The sequence below is a fragment of the Dasypus novemcinctus genome, chromosome 23 (assembly GCF_030445035.2).
Source record: "Dasypus novemcinctus isolate mDasNov1 chromosome 23, mDasNov1.1.hap2, whole genome shotgun sequence".
Taxonomy (NCBI): domain Eukaryota; kingdom Metazoa; phylum Chordata; class Mammalia; order Cingulata; family Dasypodidae; genus Dasypus; species Dasypus novemcinctus.
This window is the reverse complement of record NC_080695.1, coordinates 25,191,677-25,202,334: the sequence shown is the minus strand read 5'-3', so window position 1 is coordinate 25,202,334 and position 10,658 is coordinate 25,191,677. Positions and strand designations below refer to the sequence as shown.

The 10,658-nt window shown below is 39.9% G+C and overlaps 1 long non-coding RNA gene across 1 annotated transcript; it reads left to right on the top strand.

Annotated features, from left to right (window-relative positions):
- The first annotated feature begins 123 nt into the window (after nucleotides 1-123).
- Nucleotides 124-9,942, top strand: LOC131275488 (uncharacterized). Its single transcript, XR_009182954.1, has 3 exons — nucleotides 124-382; nucleotides 5,509-5,669; nucleotides 9,602-9,942. It is a non-coding gene; the product is annotated as an uncharacterized lncRNA (long non-coding RNA).
- Nucleotides 9,943-10,658: the final 716 nt, after the last annotated feature.

The following is a 10,658-nucleotide window of genomic DNA, read 5'->3' as shown; positions in this document are numbered from 1 at the left end:
AAGGGCAGAGGCCTCCGCCCCGCCCCGCCCGCGCTGTCACCGGCCCGCCGGGGGTGGCCAAACCGGGGCCGCGGGCCAGAGCTGGAGCCGGGGCGGGGAGGGAGGGGCATCCCAGTCGGAGGCCGGCGGGAGACGCCTCCCCTCCTTCAGCCTTGCGGGACAGCCGGCGGGTCCCGGCAAAGGCCCTTCCACGCCTAGTGTCATCCCACCGCCAGGACACCTGCCCGGGATGCGCGGCCCAGGGCCCCCTCTTGGCACTGCAAGGCACGTGAAGATGGGGAGGGGGCCTTGGTGTCCCTGTGATCTGGCCTGGATTCAGTGGTTCAGTTAATTACCCAATTTTTTTCCCCCGTGATTTTATGCTCGCCAAAACAACACTCAGGTACGAGACCTTGATTCTGGAAATAGAATCCCCAGGATAGTAGAAATAAATATATTCTAGGAATTGACTAGGTATAATGGCTTTTCCCCCAAATGCTTTAAAGATAAAAATAGGAAAATGTAAGATGCAAAAGTATATACAGTATGATCCCAATATTGATAAGAATTCTCTACACAGATAGATACAGATACAGGTGTATAGTGATAGAAAAAGTGGGTAATTTCCTCCCAATGCACCTTTAAAGACCAATTCTTGAGACAGTTCAAAGATAGAGTTTGTTTGCACAAGCAAAGGAAAACAGTGGCCCAACAGCCCAAAAAAAACCGCCTCCCTGAATTTTAGGATTTTAGCGTTTTTATGTATTCAGATAGGGAAGAGTGGAGTGGTTATCATCACAATAGTAAGTATGCACAAGGGTAAGCCTAGTTTCGAAATAACCATAAACAAAGGTAAGATCAGTCTAGAATTACCGGTGAATAATAAGTAGTCACAAGGGCGAGGCTAATCTAGCCAGTTTCAGTAATTTGAGGTATTAGTTTTTGGCTCTTCTATAAATATACTGAAAAAAATAAGAAAAAGCATCTTTATAATTCTTCAGTAATCAATCATTTGTTAATCCTTAACTCTGTTACAACTCTTCCCTCTGTTTCATTAGAGTTTCTAATATTGTTGTTTGCATTTTGAAGCACCAGCTTTTCTCTGTGGCTTTTAAGGAAAGCTGAGGGACTTTTCCTCTTCCTCCACTACTTCACTTAGTCCCTGTAAATTTCACTTGCAGCTTGGAGTAATTAAGCTTTTTCTTTTCTTTTGGGTTGTCTCTAGAGAGTGGGATATTATTTTCCCAGTTATATAAATCTAACATGGGGAATGAAGTAAGCATGTATACAAACTCTTTGTTTATTCCGGGAAGCATTTCCCAGAGGAGTGGAAATTTTGCCAACTCAGCTGCTGATTTTTTATATGCAATTTTACCCATATTCATATTTCACAGGTGGTTTTGCTATGCTATACAATTCCATGTTACCTTTCTTAGTTTTCCTTTTAGTAATATACAAAACCGTAGGCATTCCCTTGAAACCACTTTCTTTTTTTTTTTTTTTAAAGATTAGGTTTTATTTATTTCTCTCCCCTTCCCAGCTCCCCCCCCAGTTGTCTGCTCTCTGTGTCCGTTAGCTGTGTGTTCTTCTGTGTCCGCTTGTATTCTTGTCAGTGGCACCCAGAATCTGTGTCTCGTTTTGTTGTGTCATCTTGCTGCATCAGCTCTCCGTGTGTGCGGCGCTGTTCCTGGGCAGGCTGCACTTTTTTTGTACTGGGCGGCTCTCCTTATGGGGCGCACTCCTTGCGCGTGGGGCTCCCCTTCATAGGGGACACCCCTACGTGCATGGCACGGCACTCCTTGTGTGCATCAGCACTGTATGTGGGTGGGTCAGGAGGCCCTGGGTTCAAACCTTGGACCTCCCATGTTGTAGGCAGACGCCCTATCCATTGGGCCAAATCCGCTTCCCTAAACCACTTTCATACCCACAGAAGAGTACTGCTAGTTAAAAACCTTATTGTTGAGCTTTCACCTTATCTATTCATTTCCGAAGATTAACATGTATCCTTTTTACCAATTCTGCACTAGTTAACCCTCATCTTTCCATTCTCTAAACTCATTCTCTCTTCTTATGGCCCATATTCAAGTTATTAGCATGAGATTACACGATATATTTAGTTCATAGTAACACAAGCATACAGTAATTGTCCTTTTGTGTCTGACTTGCTTCACTCAACATAACGTCCTCCAGGTTCATCTGTGTTGTCATGTGCTTTATGACTTAATATCTTCTTACAGTTGCATAATATTCCATCAAGTGAGTACACCACAGTTTGTTTATCCATTCATCATTTGATGGACATCTGGGTTGTTTCCAATTTTTGGAAAATCATTAATAATTCCAATATGAACATTGATGTGCCGATGTCAGTTCGTGTCACTGCTCTCAGTTCTTGTGGGTATATAGCCAGAGTGGTATTGCCAGGTCATGTGGCAAATCCATATTCAACTTATTTAGGAACTGCCAAACAGTCCTCCACAGTGGCTGTATGATTCTACCTTCCCACCAACAGTGAGTAAATGTTCCTATATCTCCACACCTTCTCCAACACTTGTAGTTTTCTGTCTTTTGTTTTGTTTTGTTTTTAAGATTTATTTCTTTCTTTAATTCCCCACCCCCCACCCCCCCGGTTGACTGTTCTCTGTGTCTGTTTGCTGCGTCTTGTTTCTTTGTCCATTTCTGTTGTCGTCAGTGGCAAGGAAAGTGTGAGCGGCGCCATTCCTGGGCAGGCTGCACTTTCTTTCACACTGGGCGGCTCTCCTTATGGGGTGCACTCCTTGCGTGTGGGGCTCCCCTACGCGGGTGACTCCCCTGCATGGCAGGGCACTCCTTGCACGCATCAGCACTGCGCATGGGCCAGCTCCACACGGGTCAAGGAGGCCCGGGGTTTGAACCGCGGACCTCCCATGTGGTAGACAGACGCCCTGACCACTGGGCCAAGTCTGTTTCCCTCTGTTTTTATAATAGTTGTCATTCTGATAGGTATGAAATGGTATCTCATTGTAGATTTTTTAAAATGTTTTTAACTTTATTTTGTACATTTAATAATTGAAAAAATAAACAATAATTAACAAAGAAAAAGTTGAATAAAAACATTTCTCAATTAAATGTAGTAGATACATATAAATTTTTTTTGAATCATACAATGTGTTACACAATATATTTGTTCCATAGTGCAATCATACAGGATTTGTCTTTTTGTGTCTGACTTGCTTTGCGCAAAATAATGTCCTCCAGGTTCATCTGTGTTGTCATGTGCTTTATGACAATATTTTCTTAAACAGTTGCATAATATTCTATTGTGTGACTGTACCACAATTTATCCATTCATCAGTTGATGGACACCTGGGTTGTTTCCAACTTTCGAAAATCATGAATAACGCCGATATGAACATCGGTGTGGTGTGCTTATGTCTGTATTACTGCTGTCAAGTTTTTCTGAGCATATACCTAGCAATGGTATTGCTGGGTCACATTGCAAATCTATATTCAACTTCTTTAGGAATTGCCAAACAGTCCCCCACAGTGACTGTACCATTCTGCATTCCCACCAACAGTGAATAAGTGTTCTTAACTCTCCACATCCTCTCCAACACTTGTACTTCTCTATTTAATAGTTGCCATTCTGATAGGTGTGAAATGGTATCTCATTGCAGTTATTTGCATTTCCCTAATCATTAGTGATTTTTTATGCCATTTGTATTCCTTCTTTGGACAAATGTCTATTCAAGTCTTTTGCCAAGTTTTTAATCAGGTCATTTGTCTTTTTATTGTTGAGTTGTAGCATCTCTTTATGTATCATGGATATTAAATCCCTATTGGACATGTGATTTCCAAATATTTTCTCCCATTGAGTGGCTGCTTTTTCACCCCTTTAACAAAGTCCTGTGAGGTGCGAAAGTGTTTAACTTTGAGGCGGTCCCATTTATCTATTTTTAATTTTGCTGTGCAAGCTTTGGGTGTAAGGTCAAGAAACCACAACCTATCACAAGGTCTTTAAAATGTTCCCCTACTATCCTCCTCTCCCCCTCATGGCTCTCTTGTCTGTTTGCTCTCATTGTTTTTGCTTTTTGTCTGGTTTTTCTTTAGGAGGGACCAGGAACTGAACCTGGACCTTCCATGTAGGAGGTAGTCACTAAACTGTTTGAGTGACATCCACTCCTTGGATGGTTTTTTGTTTTGTTTGTTTTTGCTCATGCTCTGCTCATTGTCTTGCTCCTTGTTTTTTGCTTATGGCCTGCTCTTTTTTTTCCCTCATTGTCTGCTCATTAATTTTTTTCTCTCTTGTTTTTTTTTTTCCTCATTGTCTGCTTGTTTTTGCTCAATGTCTGCTCGTTGTTTGCTTGTCTTCTTTAGGAGGCACCAGAACTGAACCCAGGACCTCCCATGATGGAGGTAGGCACTCAAATGCTTGAGCCACATCTGCTCCCTCCTACATTTTGTTCTAGTAGTTTCATGGTTCTAGCTTTTATATTTAGGTCTTTAATCCATTTTGAGTTGATTCCTGTATAGGAGGAAGATAAGGGTCCTCTTTCATTCTTTTGGTTATGGATTTCCAGTTCTCACAGCACCATTTGTTGAAGAGACTGTTTTGTCCCCTTAACATGGACTTAGTTGGTTTGTCAAAACCAGTTGTCCATAGAGGTGAGGGTTTATTTCTGGGCTCTCATTTCTAGTCCACTGATCGATATGTCTAGCTTTATGTCAATACCATGCTGTTCTGACCACTGTAATTTTGTAATATGTTAAGGTTAGGCAGTGAAATTCCTCCTATGTCGCTTTTCTTTTTTAGAACACTTTTGGCTATTCGGGTGCACTTTTCCTTCCAAAAATTTGGTAATTTCTATTTTTGTAAAATAGGCTGTTAGAATTTTGATTGGTATTGTTTGAATCTATACATCAGTTTGGGTAGAACTGACATCTTCATGATATTTAGTCTTCTAGTCCATAAACATGGAATGTCTTTCCATTTGTTTGGTCTTCATTGATTTCTTTTAGCATCATTTCATAGTTTTCTACATGTAGGTCCTGTACCTGGATAAACTGATTCCTAGGTATTTGAGTCTTGTTATTGTAAATGGAATTTTTCCCCTGCTTTCATCATCAGATTGTTCAATACTTGTGTACAAAAACATTTTTGATTGTATCATCATGCCATGTGGGAAAATAGCTTGAATTTGCATGTGGAAACTTGACTTCAAGTTGAGACATTTCCATAATGCAGATAAGAAGCATGGGCTTAGGAACACTGGCCTTGACTAGACGGAACTCTGTCTGGTCAGCACGAAAATTGTTTGCGTGTGGAGACATTCGAACTTTGTTATGGCCTGATCCCTTCCATTGCCGGTGCTACAGCTTTAATAATAAGCAGCCTTGAAAATAAATATCGATAACTACTGCTTTGTAATTTCTAATAAATATGATGTGGAAACTAGGGTCGAGGCTCTCAGGTCCAGAAGCTGTTGAGTCCCCTGGTCCCATCTTTATTTTCTCTCTTGCTTCTTTCTTTCTGTCCTTGTATTTCTTCAGTTCTGCGTCATCTTCCCTTCGTGCAAACCTATTGCTGAGCTGGTCTCAGCAACTGGCATCAGAACAGGGACTCGAGGGGAAGAAGAATCGCTTTGAGCCAAACTAAAGGTGTTGTCACGACACAGAGCCCCGAGTGGTTTAAAAGGTCTTCCAAGTCCTCGGTGAGTAAGGACACTCTCGGGTATTTTAGCAGGGTTATGATGGGAAATGGAGACAGTTCACCTGTATGTCTGTCTCCTAAAACTATTCCTCAAGGCAAGAGGAGCCGAGGCCAGTGAGTCTCATAATTTAGAACTCTAACAGATTATAGAAAAATATTGCTCATAGTTCCCAGCAATAGGAAGTTTAGAATTAGGAGATTAGGAAAGAGTAGAAAAAAGAGTTTAAAAATTACATGTACAAGGTGTTTTGCTCCCTCTTACTATTTGGTCCACTTGGACTATTATTAAATCTGTTTTGATACTAAATCTAAAGTTTTGCCTTCAGCTCCTTCATTAATTGACTTTAGAAAGCCACTTTCACCTCTGCTTACGCCTCCTCCTCCTACCATATCTGAAGATTCTCAGCCAGAGTTGTCAGTTTTATAACAGGACATCTTGAAGGCCAGAGCAGATGGAAATCATGTTGAGCCACTTGTGCAAGGAGAGGTTAAGTCACAAATACAATGTCCTGCTGGCAAAGGTGCTAAATAAAACCCTTGTTAGTAGACTCATGCTTGTAAGAAAACTCTCTGTTACAGTGTTGACTAAAATAAGGAAAATATTCTGGAAGCAACTGTGCAAACCCCCTACTGCCTACATGATAATGTGACTGTGGGCTAGTGGGGGCTAATAGAATTAAGCCACTGGAAGAGGAGGAAAATATGGCAACATTGGTATTCTGTTTTGTTTCCATACTGATTCTGATTGGGCCTATTTATCCAAATTATTAAAATTAGTACAAAATTTTTTATCAAGTTGTTAAAAGGAATTTTCAGTTTTGAATCAATAGCTTACTCCGGAACTTCAAGTCTTTTTTTTTTTTAAAGATTTATTTATTTATTTAATTTCCCCCCCTCCCCCGGTTGTCTGTTCTTGGTGTCTATTTGCTGCGTCTTGTTTCTTTGTCAGCTTCTGTTGTCGTCAGCGGCGCGGGAAGTGTGGGCGGCGCCATTCCTGGGCAGGCTGCTCTTTCTTTTCACGCTGGGCGGCTCTCCTCACGGGTGCACTCCTTGCGCGTGGGGCTCCCCTACGCGGGGACACCCTTGCGTGGCGCGGCACTCCTTGCGCGAATCAGCACTGCGCATGGCCAGCTCCACACGGGTCAAGGAGGCCCGGGGTTTGAACCGCGGACCTCCCATATGGTAGACGGACGCCCTAACCACTGGGCCAAAGTCCATTTCCCGGAACTTCAAGTCTTAGTGTAGTCTTAGAGAGTAGTAATCCAAAAGATGTATGTTAACTGTCTGTCTAAACTGATAAATAAAAGCTGAACTGCATTTATGCTGTTCAAGTTATCCTAACTGGTTTGATTACTAATAAAACTGTTTCCAAGAACAAGCTTGCATGTTACAGGCAACATGGATTCCAAAAGAAATCTTAAAAGCAGTAAAATCTAAGATGTGAAATGATGGAGAGCTTACAAAGTAGCTATACCAGAAAAGTAAGAATTATAAGTCAAATTGTAAACTTTATGTTTCTGTTGTTGTCTTGTAATTGTTTTTGTGTTTGTCTTTTGTTCATACATTGTTAGTGTATATTTTGATACCTCCAGATGGTAATATAAATTAATAAATAAAAATTTCTAGAAGAGCTCTATTCAAATGGCCAAAAATTAAATAAGCACATATTAATATGTAAGTTTAAATGTTAATAAGATCTCTACAATGATAAAAATTATAAGTCTTGATTAATGAAATTACTATAAGTATTTATAAAAAATAGTTCTTGCCTAAATTAAAATAATAGTTTATTTTTCTTCACAGGATAAAATGACGTATGTAAAACTTAACTGAATATTAAAAAGGTAAAAAGTTTGTAGGAGTGCTGCCTGAAGTTTAATAAGTTTGCTCAAAAAAGTGTGTTTTGTTCTAAAATAAGATGGCATGCCTGCACAGGACATTGTATCTGTGACTTAACCTCTCCTTGCACAAGTGGCTCAACATGATTTCCATCTGTTCTGGCCTTCAAGATGTCCTGTTATAAAACTGACAACTCTGGCTGAGAATCTTCAGATATGGTAGGAGGAGGAGGCGTAAGCAGAGGTGAAAGTGGCTTGCTAAAGTCAATTAATGAAGGAGCTGAAGGCAGGATGGGCCTTGAATTCATGTGGCAAGTTGTAGAGGGTATTGTGGTAACATTGAGTAAGGGAATGTGTTCTGTGAAGCTGAAATTTGTCTTAAAATAATTATAGTGTGTATGGTTATAAATAAGTATAAGAAGTTTATGGAAGCATTGTTTGAATAAAGTGTTTAAATGGCTAATTCCAAAAAGTCATTATTAAACAGAAACTGAATTGATAATAATAACAAAAAATAATTTTATAACAGGAAAACTTGTTGGTAGCCAGCTTCCCCTGCCAACTTGCTTCTAAAGACTTGTTTCTAGTATTGCATGCTACTAGGTATTTAAAATAAAGTTATTTTTGCATATAACCAAGCTAAATCATTATTTTAAAAAGTTTGTTTATTGTTAATGGTAATTGTATATTGTAAGAAGTTTGCTTGGAGACAGTTTCCAAAATCATTTTGGTAACTTATGTATATAGGGTGTATAGAATGTGTTTTTAATTATTAAAGAAATAGAAAATAATTTTGTCCTAAAATAAAATGATTGGTTATTAAGAAAGAATAAAATGTGGGACAAAACCTGAATGAATACTGAAAGTGCAGAAGGTTCGTGGAAAAGGAATTTTTATGGTTAAAGTTGAGTAAGATTTGATGGGTATATCTATAAAGTTTTGAAAGCTTTAGGATCAAATAGTATACTGATGCAAAGTTAAAATTTTGTTCTTTCTCTGTTAGTGTGACAAAGTTTCTCAAGTCATTAGTCTGTTTTAGTAAGAGTTTATAAAGAGTTTTTCTCCTGAGTAATCAGTATACAAAGAAAGTCTGTTTTGTCAAAATAGCTTCTTGTACTTTAACCTTATAATTTCCTTGGTTTTTATTTTATTTTTTTAAAGATTTATTTTTATTTATTTATTTCTCTCCCCTCCCCCCCACCCCACTCTCACCCCATCCCAGTTGTCTGTTCTCTGCATCCATATGCTGCATGTTCTTCTGTGTCCATTTCTGTTGTTGTCAGCAGCACGGGAATCTGTGTCTCTTTTTGCTGCGTTATCTTGTTGTGTCAGCTCTCCGTGTGCGCGGCGCCATTCTTAGGCAGGCTGCACTTTCTTTCGTGCTAAGTAGCTCTCCTTATGGGGTGCACTCCTTGTGCGTGGGGCTCCCCTACGCAGGGACACCCCTGTGTGGCACAGCACTCCTTGCGCGTTATCAGCGCTGCGCATGGGCCAGCTCCACACGGGTCAAGGAGGCCCGGGGTTTGAACTGCGGACCTCCCATGTGGTAGGCAGATGCCCTAACCACTGGGCCAAGTCCGCTTCCCTCCTTCATTTTTAAAGAAGCAAGTCTCATCACTTTTAAAGGAACATAATGTTCAAACATGCTTTCTCAAAGTCAGATCCTGAAAAATATCTTCTCATTTCAAACTATTGCAAAAAATTTGTTCTTTTACCTAAAAATTAGGTAAGTTCCTTTAATATGTTGTGAGTTTAAATGAAAATGTTTAAAAGTGTTATAAAATTAAAAGGATTATTTAACCCTCTGTTAAGTAAAGTTATATGAGTAAAAGGTTCATGTGAATACTTAAAGAGTATATAAAATTCCTGGATATTTACCAATGTTTCAGCATAATATTAGACAAAAATACTATGTTGTTAATCACAGTCATAATTATTTAGTAGTGTGTGTCACAGAAACAACCTCATAACCTAAATTAAAGTTAACACCATTGTAGTATGCAGCGCTCCCAAATATTGCTAATTTGTTGCAAAAAATTAATATCCAACTGTGTCACTATCACTTTGTTTTAAAACTTACTAAGACTTTCTTTAGTATTTCCTTAGGCAAGTTCAAGCCAGCCCGCATTCTCCTACCTGTAGAAAAGTCAGCAATGGACTTTTGCAGTGCTTCCCCAAAGTTGTGTGCATAACCCAACCATCTGCCCTGGCTGGTGGCAAAGAATCTGGCTGCGTGGAAGAAATCTGTGGCTGAAACCCTACCCTACCGATGACATTACGTTAACCAGTAATCCTTTTTTCAGAATTAAAAGAAACATCGGAGACAATAGTATCTTACCTTAAAAGCCTAAAATAGGCAAACAATTGGGACAGGCTGCAAGGTCCCTGCTGCTCTATCAAATTCTTAAATGTTGTTTGGTTGGGTAAGACAAAACTCTACCCTCTGCTGTAATTAATAAAGTACAACATTTTCTCATGTTAATAAAGTTTGTAATATTGTTGGAATACTAAAAATCTTATATCCCGCACTTACCTCAAATATTAAAACCATTGTGTGTGTTAATTAGGACAGGTCCTTCATGGGAGTAGGAGGACCTCCTGTAGCCTGCTTTAAAAAATAAAAAAAAAGAGGGAGAAGGTGGACAATGACTTAGCCTGTGAATTGGATGCCAGCCCCAATATTGGCTTTGGGTGGGGTTTGTGGCAAAGGCAACATTCTAAACAAGTACCCCTTGGGTTTTAGTCATAATTCTGGGAAGGGGCCAAAAGTATAATAAAAAACAAACAAACAATTGTGTGCAGCCTAAGAAGCCCTGCTGAAAGTGAAAGGCTTAACCCAATAATATCTTGTCATTCTGAAAACTGCCATCCCTGTTTAGGGGTGGATTACAAATATTAAAAACAAGACAGAAACAATGGACTGTTGTGACTCACCCTCTGGGGGAGAGATCTGTGGAAGAACTTCTGGGATGCCAGCCAGCAGTGACAGGTAACTGGCTATCACGTCCCTGCCCGCTCCTCTAACGCCCCTTTCAGGACTGTTGAGGCAGATGCCTTCATGAAGATCCAGAGCCATACAATTGAGACCTGAGAAGAAGCAGAGTGGTTCCACCAGAAAGGCAAACATCTGGAGTACCAGATCTTGTGGTGCC